The sequence below is a fragment of the Meles meles genome, chromosome 15, assembly GCF_922984935.1.
Source record: "Meles meles chromosome 15, mMelMel3.1 paternal haplotype, whole genome shotgun sequence".
NCBI classification, from domain to species: Eukaryota; Metazoa; Chordata; class Mammalia; order Carnivora; family Mustelidae; genus Meles; species Meles meles.
Window position 1 is genome coordinate 5,580,297 of NC_060080.1, and position 19,354 is coordinate 5,599,650.

The following is a 19,354-nucleotide window of genomic DNA, read 5'->3' on the forward strand; positions in this document are numbered from 1 at the left end:
CATCTGCGTTTTTAAAGGTCCTTGAAATCTGTCCTATCTGAGGGTTGCATTTGAAAGCTACACTAAAGGGCCACTCTGCCTTGGGAAGGATAGACAATGATTGAGGTCCCCCACGTAGGAAGCTGCCTTCCACAAGGAGCAGTGTTCTGCTTGCACATGAATTGGACCATGGACTTTGGAAGACAAGGATAGAGGTCACAGTCCTACTTTCTTGATCCCACTTGGAAGATGCTGGCCAAGGAAAGAATGGGGCAGTGGGGTCAAGTGGTCAGACTTAGGAGCCAGGTGTTCTTCTCCCTGGTCCAAGTGTCGCCAAGAAGCCAGAGCAAGAAACTTTGGTGAGAAACTGCGCTGAGAGAGGCAACAGTATCTTTCTGAAGAGACCACTGGCCATGGACCTTCAACAGCCATCTGCCGCAGACATGTCTCTCCAGCACTCCTATCTCAGGAATTCTTCTTGGCCTCCCCCGTCAGGGTGGGCCGTTCCTGATCCCTTCTCTGCCCTTCAGACACCATGACCCTCCCACCCACAGGCCTGCTCTCCCGGATGCCTTGTCACCTCTCCACTGTTGTGTTCACTTCATTGCAAGAAGATGGTCTGTGCATTTTTCTGTCTCCCCCACGAGAATGAGGTTCCTTGAGGCAGGGTGCGTATCTGACGGGTCTCTGTTCTGTCCGTACTTAGTAGAGTGCCTGGCACGTCACTGACACCCAACAGAAGTTGAATGAAAGACGAATTGAATGAGTGGGTGAATGAATGAAGGGGCAAACCTGGCAAGGTGGGGATGAACTCAGGAATATATTCACACCATAAACATTTATTAAGAGCCAACTCTTGCTGGACCAAAGGGACAGTGGTGGGAGATAGGACGTTCCCAGGCTTTGCCCTCTATTGAAGGGCTTTGCTTCCCCTCTAGGCACTCACTGGGGTGCGCTCTAATCATCGGCTCTGTGTCTAGCTCATTGTCCACCTTGCAAAACCACCCAGTGTGCTGGCAAACACAGAAGTGGGCCCTGTGATCTCAAGAAGGTACTTTGGAAGGTTTAGCTTCCCCAGGGAAAGGGCTAGAAGTTGACGGACACCGGCTGCCTTGGAGATGGCCAAGGTATGAATAAGGCCAGGTTATCCAGTGAGCTGTGGTCCTGAGTACACAATGTACAGAAGGAACAGAATGCGCAAAATCCAATTTTACAGTGTATTAAACCAGGAGAGAGAGCATGAATCTCCTAGTTCACGTAGCTCTGTTAAAAGAGTGTGTATGTCTACTCATCCTGAAGCCAAGTGGCACGAGGTGTGGGTTGGGGGTGTAAGGGTGCATGGTGTGTCTGTATTCCCTGCCTGGAAATTCATAGCAAAATGGGTGCAGTGGCTTTCTCTTATTTGATGACTTCACCTCTGTGAGGCTGATAAGTAACAGTTGACCGGAAACACCACACAGAGTCTAATGCATTTTCTAACAGAAGGGGCATGGGATCCACTCCCAGACCCACCTCTCAGACCCTGGGTGGGACCTCATCGAGTCACTTCACATCTCTGGTCCTTAGGTTTCTCGTGTCAAACAATAGGGGACCCAGACACTGGAAATGCCACTGAGAAAGCCAAGAGCAGCTGCTTACATCTCTGTGGATTCTCTTACGGCTCACGTCCCCCGACCTCCCTACGGACATGCGAGGCACACAGGCCAAGGGAACAGCCTAATTCTACAGAACAGGGCAAAGTCTCAAAATTTATTGGCCCAGGCTTCCATGAGGGTTGGTGGAGTTAGACCATGAGCTTGGGTCCCCTGACTCTTGGGATATAGAAAAATTACCAAAGCCTGGAGGAATGAGCCCCAGAGGAGTGGGACACCATGGAACCACGCGGGAGGGTTGGGGAGGGAGTGCTCTCTACCCACTCACATCAATGTTCTGAGCATCTGCTCTCACATGGTTAACTGAGGTGACTTTGCAAGGCAGGCATAGGGCTCAGAGGCTCTTTGATGTGCAGAGTCTTACTTGGTGAGGAGGGTCCGTGGGGGAGGGGAGGAAGTGGTGCTTTGGTGGCTTTGTGTTAATTATTTTCCAAGACTAACAGGATGCTATTCTCTTCAAACTAATCTGATGTCCTTGTGCCCTCTTGCCCTTGATTCGGATCAGTTACAAAGACAGCTTTCCCCCAAGGTGATCTGGACATGTGACTCTCCTTTCAAATTGTCCTTCAGAATCCCTTTGATGTGTGGGACCTCGCTCCCCAGCACATTTTCTTCAGCTCAGTGGACTCTCACATCGCCTTCCAAGTACTTTCTTCCAAAAGTTTCTACGTAGTAGTTTCTCCGTAGACATTTCAACGTGGGACACACACTGGTGTGAAATGTCACTGGAGCATCGGGCTGTTTCTGAGACCAAAAGCAGTTTGGGGCTTATCACTACCTTGCTGTTCTGCCCATTAACAAGGGAGGCCTCATCCCAAAGGCCCAAGAGGGAGAAATGTAGAAGAGTGACGCCATGTTTATTCCCTGGCTCACATGTTGTTTCATCCCACAGTCGCAGAAGGAGCTCTCCTCTGGTCTAAGCTCTGCCTAGAGAAGAATCGGGACACTTGCAGAATGAAAAGGAGGCCAGGCACACGTAGGTGGTGAGGATGGAGGCTACGAGGAAGGTGTGCCTGGCATGTGGGGAGGCTCCAGAGGAGAAGACTAGAGAGCCTTCCAGATGGGGCCTGGAAGGATGAGTAGGTTGCTTTCATGTTCTTTATCTCTAGAGGATGGTGACTCACCGGTGGTGTGTTGAAAAGAAAAAACTCCATCTGTAATGTTTGCCGATTTCCTTGGTGTAAATACTCCCACCGGATCATAGCCAACCTCAAGCTTCCGAGTGGGATGCCACGGAAGACCGGACACCACTGTGTCCAGGTAGGAGGGATGTAAACACCTTCAGAAGAATAGACAACAGTTGAGTATGTGAGAGTGAAATAATTAGGAAGTGATGAATTTGAGTATTTACGATCTTTGTTTTCACTATAATTTACGTAATTATAAATTGTTACCACTTCATGTTTAATCATGGTGGTATGTAATAACCTGCTCCCCAGACTCCAGAAAGCCAGTCAGCTCTCCAACTGTCCACAGGGTTACCCCTTTGTTTCCCTCTCCCACCTTGCCAGTTGCCCCCACATCCCTGGGCATTGGCCCATCCTTCCGACAGGGCTCCCTGCCTCAAATAGTTGCTCCTCCTCCCACTTTGCCCACCATTCCCCACAGTGTAGCTGTGGCGAGCTTTCCAAAACACAGCAGGACCATGACAGGCCCTGATGAAGACTCTCTAATGTGTCTCTGTGCTTTTCAGTCCCTTCCCTCTATGATGCAGACCCACCTGCATCCCTGTCCCCCCACCTCTGGCATCCTATGCTCACAGCACACCCCGCATCTCTCCCGGTTCCCTGTCCCTGATGTTTCCAACACCCTCTCTTGGTCTCCACACCCGGGTCCACTGGCCTCCAGATCCCCACTTTCTGGGGAGACATTCCCTGGCCCACCACCCCTGAGAGGGTCCTGCCACAGGACCTGAGCTCAAGCCATAGAAGCCCTTCCCAGCTGGGTTGTGACAATTTGGTTTGACAGCAGAGTTGAGAGTGGGGCCTGGTGCAGACTTCCTGGCCATGACTCCATGATCTGCCACTTACCAGCTGGGTGTCCTTGGAGAAGCCTGTTCCCCTCAGAGTCTCTTCCTTTCCTGCAGATTAGGGCGATAGCAGCCCCCGCCTTGGGGGCTTCGCACAAGCCTCCTACTAAATCGCACCACGGAGGGCTGGCAGCAGAATGGGCCTGCAGAATGGGTACCTGCAATGTTACCAATGACCTTTTGACGGTCGTCACCAAACCCGCACTCTTTCTTCCTGCTCATGGAGATGGTAAGTGTCCCCCTGAGCTGGGACAAAGTAGAGTCTCAACGACTCTGCTGAAAGGAGTGATCCAAAGAATGAATCAACCGGAGAGGAAAAAGCTGGTATTCATGGCAGAGAGGAAACTCAGTAGGGGGTCCAGGACGCCGCAGCCCAGGCAGAGGGGGAGGCCTCTGGTCCGGACCTGGCTCCAACCTTTTCTCAGATGCACTCAAATCCGTTTCCCCACGCTATGTTAGCTCGCTTGTGTTGCTGGCATGAAGCACCGCAGACAGGGCAATGGAGGCTACAGGCCTTGATTTTCTTGCCGTTCTAGAGGCTGGAAGTCCCAGACCAGAGTCCAGCAGGGTTGAGAGCAAGGAAAGCTCTCTCCCTGGCCTGTGTTTTCATGTGTCTTTCTTAGGTGCTTGCCCATAGGCAAGGCCCTGGCATCACTTCTCAGAAGGACGCTACTCCTATTGGATTAGGGCTCCAGCCTCATGACCTCATTTAACCTTAGTTTCTTCACCAGAGGCCCCATCCCCCAAAACAGCCACACCGGGAGTTGGAGCCTGGACCCGCGAATCTGGCAGGGACAGAGACGTTAACCTTCAGTCCCCAGCCCCTCCCTGCGCCCCTGCATGCCCTCCTGCCTTGCACTGGAAGAGCAGCCCCATGTGTCACGGGCTCCGCTCCCTGGGGACAGGCATTCCATCAGCCCTGCAAGCAGGCCGGCTGCTCCCAGCACCTCTGCTAATGACTGGCTAAGTGTGTCCACTGCATCGGGAGCCTGAGAATCTGTTTTTTTAACTAGGGACCTTATTAGCTGCTAACTGCTGAGAGATGAAAAATTGCCGTCGGACCATTCAGGTGCACGGCCTTTCAGCTAAAATTTCCTCTCGGGGGGCCCTGCCTCTGCCTCTGCATATTCAGACTTTTCCAGCCAGTTCCATTCTGACAAGTAATTATTTACAAATTAGATTTCCAGGGAATACACGATCAGAGAATGCTCGCATTACATACATGAATAACAACAAATTATTTTTTCCAATAACTCAGTGTTATTAGACATCTCGGGGACCCGTCCCCCATGTTCCCCGCCCTGACAGCATTTATCAGTGCTTCCTCTCCCTGATCAGAGGTGGGGACGTACAGAGGGCAAGTGACAGAAAGCCACGATCGGGGCTATTGTCTTGGGCTATCATGAAACAATACTCTTTTCAAATCATCTTCTCGGTTCAAAAATACCCAAGCACGCGGTAAAAACAGGACGTGTGTATCTGTGGTTTCATTAGAGCTATAATCACTGCTTGTTGTAAAGCATCTACTATTGGCAGGAATTGGCCTTCAGGCTCCCATCAGATATCCGGTCTCCTCTCTTCCCAGAGCGGGACGGCAGTGTTATCTGTGGCCAGCTGAAAAGACAGCGTGGGCCTGCCTCTCTGCAGCTTAGGTGTGGTCCTCTGGGCTCCGGGCAAGGATGTGCAGGATGAAATGTGCGGAGGCAGAGGAGGAGGAAGGAGGCTTCCAGAACCGCTGCTCAATAAAAGCAGAAGGGAGGGGAGTGGTGCCCTCTGTCCTCTTCCTCTTTCCTTCTCTCTGAAACATGGATGTGACATCACAAATGCCCATAACCATCTTGACCGTGAGATGACCATGAGATTGAGGCAAGTTGTGCACTGCCTGGAGTGAAGCAGCGGGACAGAAGGAGGAGGGGTCCTCGGTGACTGTGCGGCTGCCGCCTCAACCCTCGGCTGCCTGCATCAGACTCTCTTAGTGAGAGAGGGAAGCTTCACCTCACTGGAGCCACCGTTACTTGGAGGGTTAGAGGGAGCCAAGCTGATTCTAACCCATGCCACGCTTCACACACGTTCTGTGCATGCAGCCAGATGTGCACTCAGGAACCGTCTGCTGCGTTTCTGTTCCCTACACCCCCAAAGACAGTCTTGTCCCCTAAGCCTTCCAATACAGTTTAGGGTGTGAAAGCAGTCCTGACTTTACTAAAATCCAAGGCAACAGATCCCACGCAGGATTGACTCCCCCCTGCTAGAAGTTGGTCAGTGTCGAAGTGTCTGCATTGGATCATGTTTGCTCTTTCCCTTTTTCTGCAGAACTGCTGAAAGAAAACTGGGAATGATGTGACAGTGTGTGTGTGTGTGTGTGTGTTTGTGTGTGTGGAGAGTGGTGTGTGTGCACATGAGCTCTTGTGCATGTGAGGATGCTGGAGGGCAGAAAGGGAGATGGAAAGGAGAAGTGAGTTGGGGGAAATCGGAGGGGGAGATGAAGCATGAGAGACCGTGGACTCTGAGAAACAAACTGAGGGTTTTGGAGGGGAGGGAAGTGAGGGGGTTAGGTGAGCTTGGTGGTGGGTATTGTGGAGGGCATGTATTACATGGAGCACTGGGTGTGGTATATAAACAATGAATACTGAAACACTGAAAAGAAATAAAATAAAATAAAATGGAGGGGCACCTGGGTGGCTCAGTGGGTTAAGCCGCTGCTTTCGGCTCAGGTCATGATCTCAGGGTCCTGGGATCGAGTCCCACATCGGGCTCTCTGCTCAGCAGGGAGCCTGCTTCCCTCTCTCTCTCTCTGCCTGCCTCTCTGTCTACTTGTGATCTCTGTCTGTCAAATAAGTAAATAAAATCTTAAAAAAATAATAAAAAAATAAAATGGAAAAAAAAAACAGGCCAAAAAAGAAAAAGAAAAAAACAACCAGAAAAAAAAAAAAAGAAAGAAAGAAAGGGAGAGACAGAGAACAAAAGAAAAGTGAGACGCTGCGGATACATTGAACTGAGTTAATATTTTGTATCAAAAACACCATGATTCTGATGAACATTTACATTTAAGCTCTAACTCATCTGCACTTAAGGGTTGTAAAAACTCTAACCACCATAGCAAAAAATTTAGTATAACAGCTCAACTTCATATAATTTTATTATTTTCCATAAAAATGAAATGTTAAGTGTATAACTAAAAGTGATTGAGTTTTTATGTTTATGTAAGACTTTTCACATAATTAGAGTCACCAATCCATAAACTTCATTTTCAACACAGCCCCAAGTTTTGATGTAAAAAGGGTGATCACCATCATCCCAAGAAACATCTAGTCAATTCTGGAAAATGCCCGCAGAACTATGAACCTCCCAGAAGAAAAAAAAAAAAAAGAAGAAGTCTTTTTTATATTCTTTTAATGATACATGTTACCACACTCACATATTTCAAATAAGAATCATAGAAAAATAGTATTATAGCAAGAGTAAGACCCACTAACATGCTGAGTATAGCTCAGAGTTGGTAATCAGCTAGATCACACACTTTAGAACGAAATTCCACGCTATTTTTCAAGAGTGTTAATGGCCTCTGCCTGCAAGAGTGTCAGGCCCACGTTCTTATTTCCAAAAACCAAAATGACAATAATTAAACCAGGCAGCTGCTGCCCCCAGTAATATGACAACCTCTCCCCGCTCCCTGGAATTTGCTGGAATCACCCTGCTTGAGCTCATCTCATTCGAATTAGCCGTTCCCTCCCTGTGCCCCAGCAATCTGGGTGAGTTTCCCATCTATTAGCTGAATTATTCAGATGTTTTCCCACAAGGGCACTAGCAGGGCTCATCCAACTAGTTTCTAAATCAACAGTGAATTACATTATTGACAATCTGAGCAGATTAATTAAGAAATCTGTCAGGAACGACCCTGTGGGAGCTGGCTCCTTTTCAAGTCCGATCCTCAGGCTTCGAGATAGAATCATACCTGATGTGATTTCAGAAGGGGAAGGGCAAGCTGCGACACTGAAGCTGGGTTGGGGAGACAGACTCTGGGTTGGCAGGAAGAGCCGGGGTGGGCTGGGGGCTCTAGGCAGGGCCTGCGTGCACACACACACACGTGCACACGCACCCCACGGGGTTACTGGCTGGCATCAACTAACCAGCAATGCTGAAAAAAATGTTCTCTGCAGAGTACAGTGTGTGCATGTATTGTTGTTACTGACAGACACAGATTCTGGTAACAGGAAACATCATGAATATGTCAGAAGAAGCTACTGTACCTCTTGAGCTTCTGAAAGCATGTGTTGCAAGATTTCGGGTCTCCATTTCCAAAGACTAAGGAGCCTGGGAAACTCCCTTTGGAGCTCCACTAGGAGAAAGCAACTTCTCTATGCCTTTATCTTTTTTCCCCTTATAATAGAGGTTCTGTCGATTTCCCAGTCTGACATCCAAAACCCAGCATAAAATTGCAAAACAATGAATTAGTTCAATACAAGATCAAAGAGTATCACAGTATTCTGCTGCTGTATTGGATTTAATCGATTTAATTCAAAAATGTTTGAAAATCTCCTAGAGCAGTCACAACACTCCTCCAGATTTACAGCAGGTAACATGTGCGATCTGAAGTCTGAGATCCAAGATTGGATTCTGAACCTTGTCCCTGAGGAACTGTGTGGCCTTGAGCCTGTCACTTCTCTCCCAAAGCTCAGTGTCCTCACCCAGAGTGATCCCTGCCTCCCAGGCTACATTGAGGACCAAGGGAAAAGGGGTTTGAAAGGGGTAGATGGCCGACATTCCAAGTGTGTTTGTGACCCAACATACACCTGCAGGAGCTCACCTCATTCCATGTTCACAACCGCATTTCCTCCCGTTTAAGAATAAGAACATTGAGCCTCACAGATGGTACATAAATACTCCAAAAGCAAAAATAATAAAAAATAAAAAAAGCTAGGCCTACACCCCAGTCACTGGACTCCCACACTGAGGCTAGGTGCCCCGGGACAATGGGTTGGAGCTGAGTTTGTTCAGGTGAGTCAGAGTTCTCAGAGAGGGTGGGAGGGAACATGGTGTGGTTGTCAGGTTAGGAAGGAGGGTGTCCTAGAAACTCCCCTAGAGAGGAAGGTACCGAATCAGGAAGAGACGTGCAGGTGCACTGTGTGTCTGGGGACCCGTGAGCACTTGTGGACCCAGTCTAGGCCTGCAGCCAAGGAGCGAGGCAGAGGGTAAAAGAGTGATCATGATGATAATAATACCAGTCCCAGCGATGCACTCTTCAGGAAGATGAACTCTGGGGGGCGCTGTTTGAAGTGGTGATGGCATGCTCCAGCCACCATGTGCTGGAGGATGACACTAAGGCTCAGAGAGGTTAAGTGACTTGAAATTGGTTGTGAAGTGGCCTTGGAGAGCCTGAGGAATGAGGAGGGTCCGTTCCATCTTCCTGGAACTCCCCCACGAAGCCCTCCCCACCCAGAAAGCAGCCTCGGGATAGCCCGAGACATCAGGGGACAGTGACATGGGAGCATTGAGGCTGACACTCCCTGAGGCCGTGGAGGAGAAGTTGGAAGGACCATTTTCCTGGGATGTGACAAAGTTTCTTCCACCTCCAGATTCTGTGGTTCCATGAGGCTCAAGATTGGGTGAGGTTGTGACCTTATGTTCTCCAAAATCCTCATTGGCCACATCCAACCTTCTGAAAGAACCTAGAACAAAGAAGGATGGAGTACACTCACACACACACACATACACACACACTCACACACACACACACACACACATGGAGAAAAGTGTTCATATGTGTTATTTCTGCAGGGCTGGAGTCCAGAAGTAGGGTGGTTACTATTTTTTCCTTATACTCCTCTATATTTTCAAATTTTCTACAATGGCCACTTGTTACTTTGGTAATCAGAAAAAAATAATCATCTTACACAAAAATAATATGTAACTACAAATGGCTAACAGAAAGCTGTGGTTCTAGGAGCCTGCAGATGGAAACGTTGTGAGGCGTACTGGAAAAAGCAGAGTTAGCAAATCACAGCCTGCCCTGTCTTGACTATTACATTTTGGGCAAGTCATTTAATCTCTCCAGGCCTTACTTCATCCCTCACAAAATGGAGTCACAAGGTTTCCTCAATCTCGTCACTGGATTTTTGAAAGCATCAAACCAATTACGTATTTAAGGTTCTTTGTATAATGTAAAGGCATCCCCTTTTCATTTCTCTTACTGATGGTGTACTACTAGTGTTAGTATCGGTATTGGTATTATTGATGGAGAGGGAACCTGGACACTCAAGAACAAAACGTTTTTTGTATGAAAACATTAACACAGGCGATGACCACTCCTGCAGAGCTGTTATAGTAGAAATGAAAATAAACAGAAGCCCTGCCGTTTCTTTGAGTTTTATTGACATTGCTTGGCCTATTGATATGGATTCAATGGCTTCCAAACCAATCAGGTAAACTGAAAGCTTACCCCGGGATCTGGAGAGAAACAAAATAGTTTTCTCACATCGTTTTTCCCAGTTTTAGGATGAAACGTTTTAGCCCAGATGGGAAGGTCCTTCTAGGGTAACACAGCTCTCTGTGGAGGACGACATTCCCTTGGCGGTTGTCCTTGGTCCTGACACGGCCTTTGATCTGTCCAGCAAAGAAAAATTCACCCGTAGCAAGTGTAACCCTTTTCAGAAAAACTACGAAATGCTCATTTTAAATAATTATGATCTTATTGTATTAAATATTAATTATATGTAGACCTACAGTATAGAACACTCTAGAAAACCATAGTCCAAATTAAAACTAAATATATTGTGCATACTTTTTAATTTATGACCAGAAAAAGTGGAATTGCAGTGACGGAGTCTTCCCATTTTAGTTGATTCCATAAATGAAAACAAGAGATGTGTCGTTAAGTGGTATTGATGATACCTGTAGTGTTCATATATTTGTCAATTTCATTAACCTTTCGAATTAGGTATGCATAATGTGTTAAGGACAGCATAACACAACATTACATTAGTCAATGTAATTTCATGGATATTATGTGTAGCTGATCATGTTACAATCTCTTGTCCTTACAGCTGTTAGAAAACATTATACTTTCCAAGATCATTAGGGATGTGTGCATACCAAGCAGCTAAATCTACAGCTCAAATAATGGTCCCTGCTTGGCCTTGAATTCTGATCAGGGCATGACTAGACAGTTTCCACTGATGAAGAGCTAAGCTCCCTGGAATGTTTTGTATAAGAACTAGAGAAACACAAAGCTGACGGAGAGCTTGAGAATTTGTTTAATTAAATTCTTTGCCTTCAGATTGGCAGTGATAAATTGAATTATGGCTCAGCAAATAGTTACACCCCACCCCCTTGGAAGAGAGCCTACTTTTCTGCCCCACTGACTGTGGGATTGGCCAGGTGCTTGTTCTGCCAATGGAATGTGAGCAAGGACGATAGGAGCAACAGTTTGAACTGTGTACACATGGCTGTTCTGTCTTCTCGAGCTCCTGAGCTCCAGCATGAGAAGATCATGGCCCAGATGACCCATTCTCACTTAGTATGGGCCCCAGACTCCTAGATCAGGAACACCCCAAGGCACCACCTATACCAAACCCTCACCCACTTATGAGGGAATATAAATCCAGGGCCTGAAGGGTTGCATGTGGGAAGAGCCAAGAATGACATCCATACCTTTCTACTCACAGTCTTGTGCCCTTCCTTGAGGACAAGTTTCAGAAGGTAAACACAAGTGGCTTAATAAAAACAAATAAGCAGGCATCTTGCATCTGGGTTGGAAGATGCAAGAAATACAGATGTGTTTACCCATCCAGAAAGTATTTCCAGAGTCCCTGAGTGATCAAATCTGCTCAGGCATGCTGTCCTTGCCCCAGAGACACAGTTTCCTTCGAAATTATCAGGTGCTCCTTCTCTTTGAACTAAGACCCAGCAGTCAGCACAGAGCCCTGCAAGGCTTTTGTCTTGCTTCTCCCATCGGTGATTGGATTCATCACTGACAAACGCTGCCTGGATTTGTTCCTTCTCTCTTCACTCCGGCAGTAAAAACACAGAAGCAGTTAGTGTGGCCAGAGAAGTGTGACTCTGCTTCCGTTCTGCTGGCCTACCAGGCAGGCTATCTCAGGAGTGGTGCACTCCCTGAAACTACTCTCTGCTCCTTCTCAGGCACCTGACTTCCGGTCTTTACAGCCCTTTGAGATATTCATTACGATCCCCCTCTTGCAGACAAGGAACAGAAGCTCAGGGATTTGCTTTCCCGGGTCCCAAGTCACTAAATATCGGAACCAAAATTCAAATCCAGACCTGTCTTCTAAACATTTCTTCTTTGTGCCAAAGCACACTTTTTTTAATAAAAAAAGGGGGGAAAAAGTCACGCTTCTTAATAACAGAAGATCAGCAGTCACAAGGAGGAGATTTCTGGATATGAACCCAGCTGGTCTTATTTCTAAAATCTACAAATACCAAAGGGAAGTTGGTAAATCACAACTAGGAATTTTATTTGCACCTTACTCCGTTTTTATAGTGTCACCTACGCTGATAAAGACCTTCCACGTTCCCTCTAAAAAACAAATCAGAAGGCCCTTTGTGATACCTGAAAATCACCCCGGGGCTTAGTCAGCTCATCTCTCGGTCCTTAGAGCCCCACCCACAGCCACGGAGAAGGTATCTCTTGCTTATCACAATAAAGTAAGAGGTCAGATCTTAGACAGTTACAGAAAGGGTGAGTAAGACAGGCAGCCCTGGCTGAATAAATAAATAAGTCACGCCCAAGATGTTCTGATCGCTGCCAGTGAAAGCAGCGTCCTGGCAGCTGAGGACGAGGCAGGATGGGCGCCACGCGGCATCCGGAGACCACGGCGAACCTCAGCCTGACGAGGATCAGGGGTGGGCATGTAGTTGGTGACGGCAAAGCACTCTGAGGATGAAAGAGCGTCAATGACCCTGACAACAGTCCGGAGGGCCCTGATGCCCCTGAGGTGGCCGCCACCTCCCAGCAGTGGAAGGACCCAACCAACCCAACACTCTCCCAAAGGAGCCCACCACGATGGCCACCACTTCATGCTATCCTTGCTTCTCACTCCGCATGACCACACATTTGAGGTGGTGGAAGAAGCCACTTTCCGCGTCAACTCAAGAACGAATACCAGTGGTGTTTCCCCTTCTTCATGACAGGACGGCGTTCCTCTCAGCACGGCTGAATGGTGGGGCTTGACCACACTGGTCACGCCTGTCAGCGGAGGGCAGCCGGACTCTGTCCAAACTGCCTTTCTCACGGCTGCTTGCACCTGCAAGGGACAGTCCAACCACAAAGGACATGGGCTTTTGGAGAGAGACCTGTCTGTGTCCTCAAGAGAGGCACCACAGACAAGCCCATCAGCATGTTCGCGGTGTAGGGCCCGTTCCTTCCATCTTGGGCAGTTACCACACCACTTCCTGCAACCTGAGAGCCACCCCCCACCCCCCGCAACCCTGGGTCTTACAGTCAATGGAAATGTCTCTCAGAGCTGGGTGGTTCTCTTCATACGTTCAAATGCAGCCAAATTCTGTTTGTCTGTTTTCTCTTCTTGTTTTGCTCGTTAGGACAGGCCTGCTGTACATGGTAACACCTGCCATAAGTTTTCTTCTTTGCTGCTTCCAGTCCCCGTACCTTCCCCTCCTGGTGGAGCCCATTCTATGTGGCTTAACATCTGTCCTTTCCTCCTTGGGCCTCAAAGGCCAGCCTGGAAGCTCTGTGGAGAAAAGAAGGGGCCAGTGTCCCTGGGCATTAGGGAAGAATGGAAATGTTCTTCAGTGGCACACAGAGGAGAGAATACGGACTGTGGCATCAGACAGACCTGAGTACAACTTGCCCTCTGCTTCGGTTCTGGAACCTTGTTCCTTGCGACAAAATGCCAAACAGTTCAAAAAAAAAAAGGTTTGGGCAAAGTTCTGGGCATGTGGAAGACACTCAACAAATGGTAACCATTATTTGATATTTTTAGAGCCATCAAGTCAATGAGCATAGACTTGTCAAAGAGGGACACTCAAAACATTAACTACCATTTATTGAGTCCTTACTATGGGCAGGCTTTGACCTTATTTCCTTAATCTGTTCAACGATCCCATGGCATAAATGTTGTCATTATCCTCATCTCGCGGAAGATGATGCTAAGGTCCAGAGAGGTTGAGGAAGCTTCCAAGGTCGCACAGGAAGGGCTGTGATACGAGCACACACAGTCTGACTATAGAGGCCAGTTTTCTAAGTCCCAGGATACACTGACCCCTCCAGTGAAGCTAGTGAGTCAGGATTTCCATCTGAGAATCTAGCACTCTGTGAATCATTTTTGTTTTGTTTTGTTTTCTCCAGGGAAGCTGGAGGAGAAGAAATTTCACAAAGGGACGTGAGAGCTGGAATGAAAGCCCAGAAGCAATGGTCCGAAGGGGACGCATCTGCAGGCTGAGAAGACGCGGGCACCGGACAGCTACCTTGAGGCTCGATGTAGTTCAGGTTCTCTAGGAAGGATAAACCGAGGCCAGTCTGGGAACGTCTGGTCTTCTAGAAGATACAGTCCAGGGCAGAAACAGCGAGGGGAGGAAAAATACGAGAGGGAAGGATAGACCACAAACAGGTGGCGTGTTACAAAGCTATAGGCTCCCCTAGCCACAGGGAGACACGAAGGGTCCCCACGCCCTGTGGGACATCTGGGCCAAGGACTGGCCCACCCAAGGGAGCAAAATTGGGGCGTTGTTGCTGGGTCCTCCCATCTCCTGCACCTGCTCTCAATTGCCCGACAAGCAGGCAATACCTACCCTTCCCGGGGTCACCTGTCCTCTCTGGGTAGCCTCACAGCCCAGACTAGGAGAAGCAGTGGTCTGAGCCTCCATGCCTAATACAGCCCCTGATCTTGCTCTGCTCGGGTGAGCGGGGCAGGGAGGGCAGAAGCCTCCGGGGGCTCCAGGAAACACCTGAGGCCTAGAGAACTCAAAAGGCAGGGAAACTGTGTCCGAATCAGGGCTCTGGGGTCCCTCTGAGAAGTCCTGGCTGGCAGAGAGGCTGTGCCATGCCTCAGCCTTGGGCTAATTTGCAAGTCTGGAGGGGGATTTAGTTCAAGTTGCCCAACGCCATCTGTGCCCCCAATGCAAGGGAGATCGACCATCAGAGCAATGCAGGTTTCTCAAGACTGAGAAAAACCCAGAGCCCAGGCAAGCCCCACAGGGATGAACACGAACATGCTGACTCTGGTTGGGGAAGCTCCTTCTTGGGAGCATCAGTGCTGAGAAGGAGGGTCTGGGCCTGCTCCTGTCCCTGCCTTCAGTCAGCCACACACTTCTGGCTGAGGCCTTGAACCTCTTCTCTGCTAAAATAGTCCTAACCAGGCCTTGCCAGCCTCTGGGGTCCCAGTCTCCTCCTCTGTGAAATGGGGTGAGCACTCAGGCTAGTCTGAGCAGGGCTATCGTGAAAGTCGTGAGTACGTGATGTCAGAGAAGGTGACTCGCAGGAGTATTCTGTGTGCCCCGGAGACCCGGGCCTGAGAGCAGATGGCAACAGAGGACCTGGAGTGTCCACACTCGGTGGGAGCCCCACCAGGCGGGGCGAGGTCCAGGTTCTCCCACACAGCACTGCGAGAAGGGCTGCGTGAGGAGGGAGAAGGGCTCTGGGCAGCTGGAAGCCGGCTCTCCCTCTCCTGCCCTGAGCCGGGCTAAGCCTCGAGGAATGTGAATTACAAATTTGCAGCTGGTCATCCAGGTCAAGGTAAGGAGGAAGGTAAGGAGGCATTTCATACAACAATTTGTCAGTTAAATGTATGAATTTAAATATGAAGATCTGTAATACATGGGCCCCCATGTGAACTCTAGCCCCTGGAGCCTGTGGATTTTCAGGGCTGTGTTCTTTTCCTCAGCCTCCTCCTAGAACCTTCACCCTCTGAACGAGCTTCATTTATTCATGGGGGCAGGAACAATGTGGGAACAGGCAGGAGAAGGTGGGCAGGTACCAAATTCTCCTCCACCCTGGATATTTCCTTCCCCCCATCTGTCCCAAGGTATTCAACTCACCTTACTAATAAAAAGAACGCACTTGAAGAAGGCTGTTTCCCGAAACATACCCTGGTGTTCATTCATTCACTCATTCTTTCACTCATTCAACCAATATTGGTGAAGCGTCCACTCTGCATCGGCACAACACTCTGGAGTGAGAACAAGGGACAGAGCGGGCAGGATTAGCCTCCGCCCTCATGGAGCTTAAACTCTGGTGACAGCAGACACACCCAAGCTAAGGGCCACCAGCGGGGACAGCGCCCTCCCCCTCTGTCGGCTTGCTGCTCACCTCATCAGGAAGCCCCGAGAGGCTTGGGTCAGGCAGCAAGACACTTGCCTGCGGTCCCTTAACTCCTACGAGCCGGAAGGCCCATGTGCCTTCCCTCATCAGGCTGCTTCTGTGTCAGGGCTTAAGGATTCATGCCAAGAATGACACCTGCTCTCCAGCCTTGGCCTGAGGCTACAACGGCTCCTTCCTTGGGGCAGCATCGGGAGAGCAGAGTACACGAGAGAGGAGACGAATCACGCACCACTCACCGCCGTATACCAGCATTGTGATCAACGATGGTGGAATTTTTTTTTTTTCAAAACTGATAAACAGGAAAGGAGTTTTGGTTTCAAAAATCAACTGATTTCCTTGCTGTAGCTGTATCTAGGTTGTGTATCGAAGAAAACAAAAATAATTCTGGGCACAGAAGGGAGATGGAATATTTCTGCACTCAACCCTGGGCCAGGTTGGCTTATTCCCAGACATAAAGGATTCTGGTGTCCCTTCTTAAAATAAAAATAAATAAAATAAAGCAGTCCAACCCCAAGGTTGTGTGCCAACCCCTGTTACATAGCAGTGAGTACTGGGGGGTGGTGAGAAATGTTGCCCAGCGGCTAAGAGCACAGCAGGCCTGTTGTGAAGCCAACAGCTGAGAGGAAAACACAGGTGTGTTAACACAGACCAGCCGTTCCCACCGCCCTGCCCAACTCTTCCCCCCCCCACCGCCTTGCCGGCCAGGGTCATGGGGCCACAGCTGGCCACAGAGAGGCTCAGTCCAAGAAGGCAGACTGAGGGGACAGCTTCTGCCAAGCCCACATCCCTGCCAGGGTCACAGCCCCACTCTCTCCGGCCCCCGGCACCCCCCTTCCAGCCCCCCAAGCCCAGAGGCTCTGGTTCCATCCACGTCCAGAGCCCCGACCGGGGCTGGGGTTAGTGTCTCTGCTACGGGACTGCTTCCTGTTGCTGAGAGGCTCACGACCTCATTAGGGTAAAAACACCGAGTGCAGGACGTGGACCCAGCTTGGTGGGGGGTTCTGGGAATTCCCATGTCCTCACACTGGCCTGCCTGTGCAGCCCGGCTGAGTCACCCTCGGTAGCACCCGTGAACCCCTCCGAGGGCAGCAGGAGCCGCAACGCTGTGTCCCATGACTGTTTCAGTGGGGATCCCGGGCAGGTTTTTGGAAGGACTTGAAGAAATTCCGTAAAGAGGTGTAGCTCTCCTGTGACCCTGCAGGGGTATGAGCCGCTGAGCATGTTCCTGGCCTCAAAGAGTCACCCCCTCCCTGCCCCTCCCACCGAAGGGACCTTCGAAAGCCTTTTCATCTACTTTACATGTGAGGGGTACAGAATTCTTCTCCAACTGAGCGCCAGGTCAAAGGGATAATAAGAGTTGACAGAAAGCACGAGGATTCTTTTTTTTTAAATTTATTTATTTATTTTCAGCATAACAGTGTTCATTGTTTTTGCACCACACCCAGTGCTCCATGCAATACGTGCCCTCCCTATTACCCACCACCTGGTTCCCTCAACCTCCCACCCCCCGCCCCTTCAAAACCCTCTGGTTCTTTTTCAGAGTCCATAGTCTCTCATGGTTCATCTCCCCTTCCAGTTTCCCTCAACTCCCTTCTCCTCTCCATCTCCCCATGTCCTCCATGTTCTTTGTTATGCTCCACAAATAAGTGAAACCATATGATACCTGACTCTCTCTGCTCGACTTATTTCGCTCAGCATAATCTCTTCCAGTCCCGTCCATGTTGCTACAAAAGTTGGGTATTCATCCTTTCTGATGGAGGAATAATACTCCATCGTGTATATGGACCACATCTTCCTTATCCATTCGTCCGTTGAAGGGCATCTTGGTTCTTTCCACAGTTTGGCGACCGTGGCCATTGCTGCTATAAACATTGGGGTACAGATGGCTCTTCTTTTCACTATATCTGTATCTTTGGGGTAAATACCCAGCAGAGCAATTGCAGGGTCATAGGGAAGCTCTATTTTTAATTTCTTGAGGAATCTCCACACTGTTCTCCAAAGTGGCTGCACCAACTTGCATTCCCACCAACAGTGTAAGAGGGTTCCCCTTTCTCCACGTCTCCAACACACGTTGTTTCCTGTCTTGCTAATTTTGGCCATTCTAACTGGTGTAAGGTGATATCTCAATGAGGTTTTAATTTGAATCTCCCTGATGGCTAGTGATGATGAGCATTTTTTCATGTGTCTGATAGCCATTTGTATGTCTTCATTGGAGAAGTGTCTGTTCATGTCTTCTGCCCATTCTTTGATATGATTATCTGTTTTGTGTGTGTTGAGTTTGAGGAGTTCTTTATAGATCCTGGATATCAACCTTTTGTCTGTACTGTCATTTGCAAATATCTTCTCCCATTCCGTGGGTTGCCTCTTTGTTTTGTTGACTGTTTCCTTTGCTGTGCAGAAGCTTTTGATCTTGATGAAGTCCCAAAAGTTCATTTTCGCTTTTGTTTCCTTGGCCTTTGGAGACATATCTTGAAAGAAGTTGCTAAGCACGAGGATTCTTGCGACCATGTTTTAACACTGAAGACTGTAATTTCATGAAATGCTGCACGTGTTTGAAGGACAAGAAATGGACAACCTTGGGTACTTTCACTGCTGTGCATCTGGCCTGGCCTAGAGCGAGAACCCCTTTTCTTCTCTCTAATGCACAGTTTCCAAAGCCAGCCAGATCGGGGGGGTCCACCAGGCTCCTGAATTGCATGCAGACCCCCCTTTTTTTGGAGAGAGCACTTGTGGACCTCAGTAAAGCCTGGAGACTACTGTGTAGGTCACCCCCTCCAAGGCCAAAGGGAATCAAACTCCTGTCAATCGCAAATGAACCAGACATCATCATTCATTCTCTTTCAGGGAACTGATTCCCACGCCGCCAGTCCCAGCTCCCCCTCTGCCTTCCCTCTGCCAGTTTTCAATGTCTTGTTTCCTCAAGGGACCCTTTACTGAAGATGGATGCTTGGACGGGGGACCCAGGCACGGAAGTGGGTGAGTGAGGTCACAGGGAGCTGGAAGCTGCAGAGCGTGCCTGGGTGGCCAGTGGCAGCCTCCTCCAGACTGCCCTCCAGGCCAGCGGCCCCTCCCTGGCCATCCCCACGAGGCTTGCCCTGGAGCTGGGGCTGGAGAGAAGAGCCTCCCCTTCTCATTAACTTGCTCATCCAGGGAGTGTTTCCTGAGCACCTGCCACGGGCCCGGGGGCCCCACGAGGGAGATGCTACAAGGATGAGGGGCACTGGCAGGCCTCTCTCCTCCTCACACAGGCGGGGCCAGGAATCCCGCTTGCTCTCCCACGGGGCCCTCCAGCGCAGAGTCCCCGGGGGACAGGGAGGGGGCTCGGAGCCCAACACGCTGTCTCGAGAAATCCTGGGAGCCGCGCCTGGATCCGTGAGCCCCTGTGCCCATTCCAGCGTGACTTTG

The 19,354-nt window shown here is 49.4% G+C and overlaps 1 long non-coding RNA gene across 1 annotated transcript; it reads right to left on the bottom strand.

Moving 5' to 3' along the window:
- Positions 1-10,086: 10,086 nt before the first annotated feature.
- On the bottom strand, positions 10,087-15,789 carry LOC123925982. Its single transcript, XR_006815133.1, has 3 exons — positions 15,667-15,789; positions 13,113-13,361; positions 10,087-12,917 (listed from the first exon to the last, which is right to left on the bottom strand). It is a non-coding gene; the product is annotated as an uncharacterized LOC123925982 (long non-coding RNA).
- Between the last annotated feature and the right edge of the window lie 3,565 nt (positions 15,790-19,354).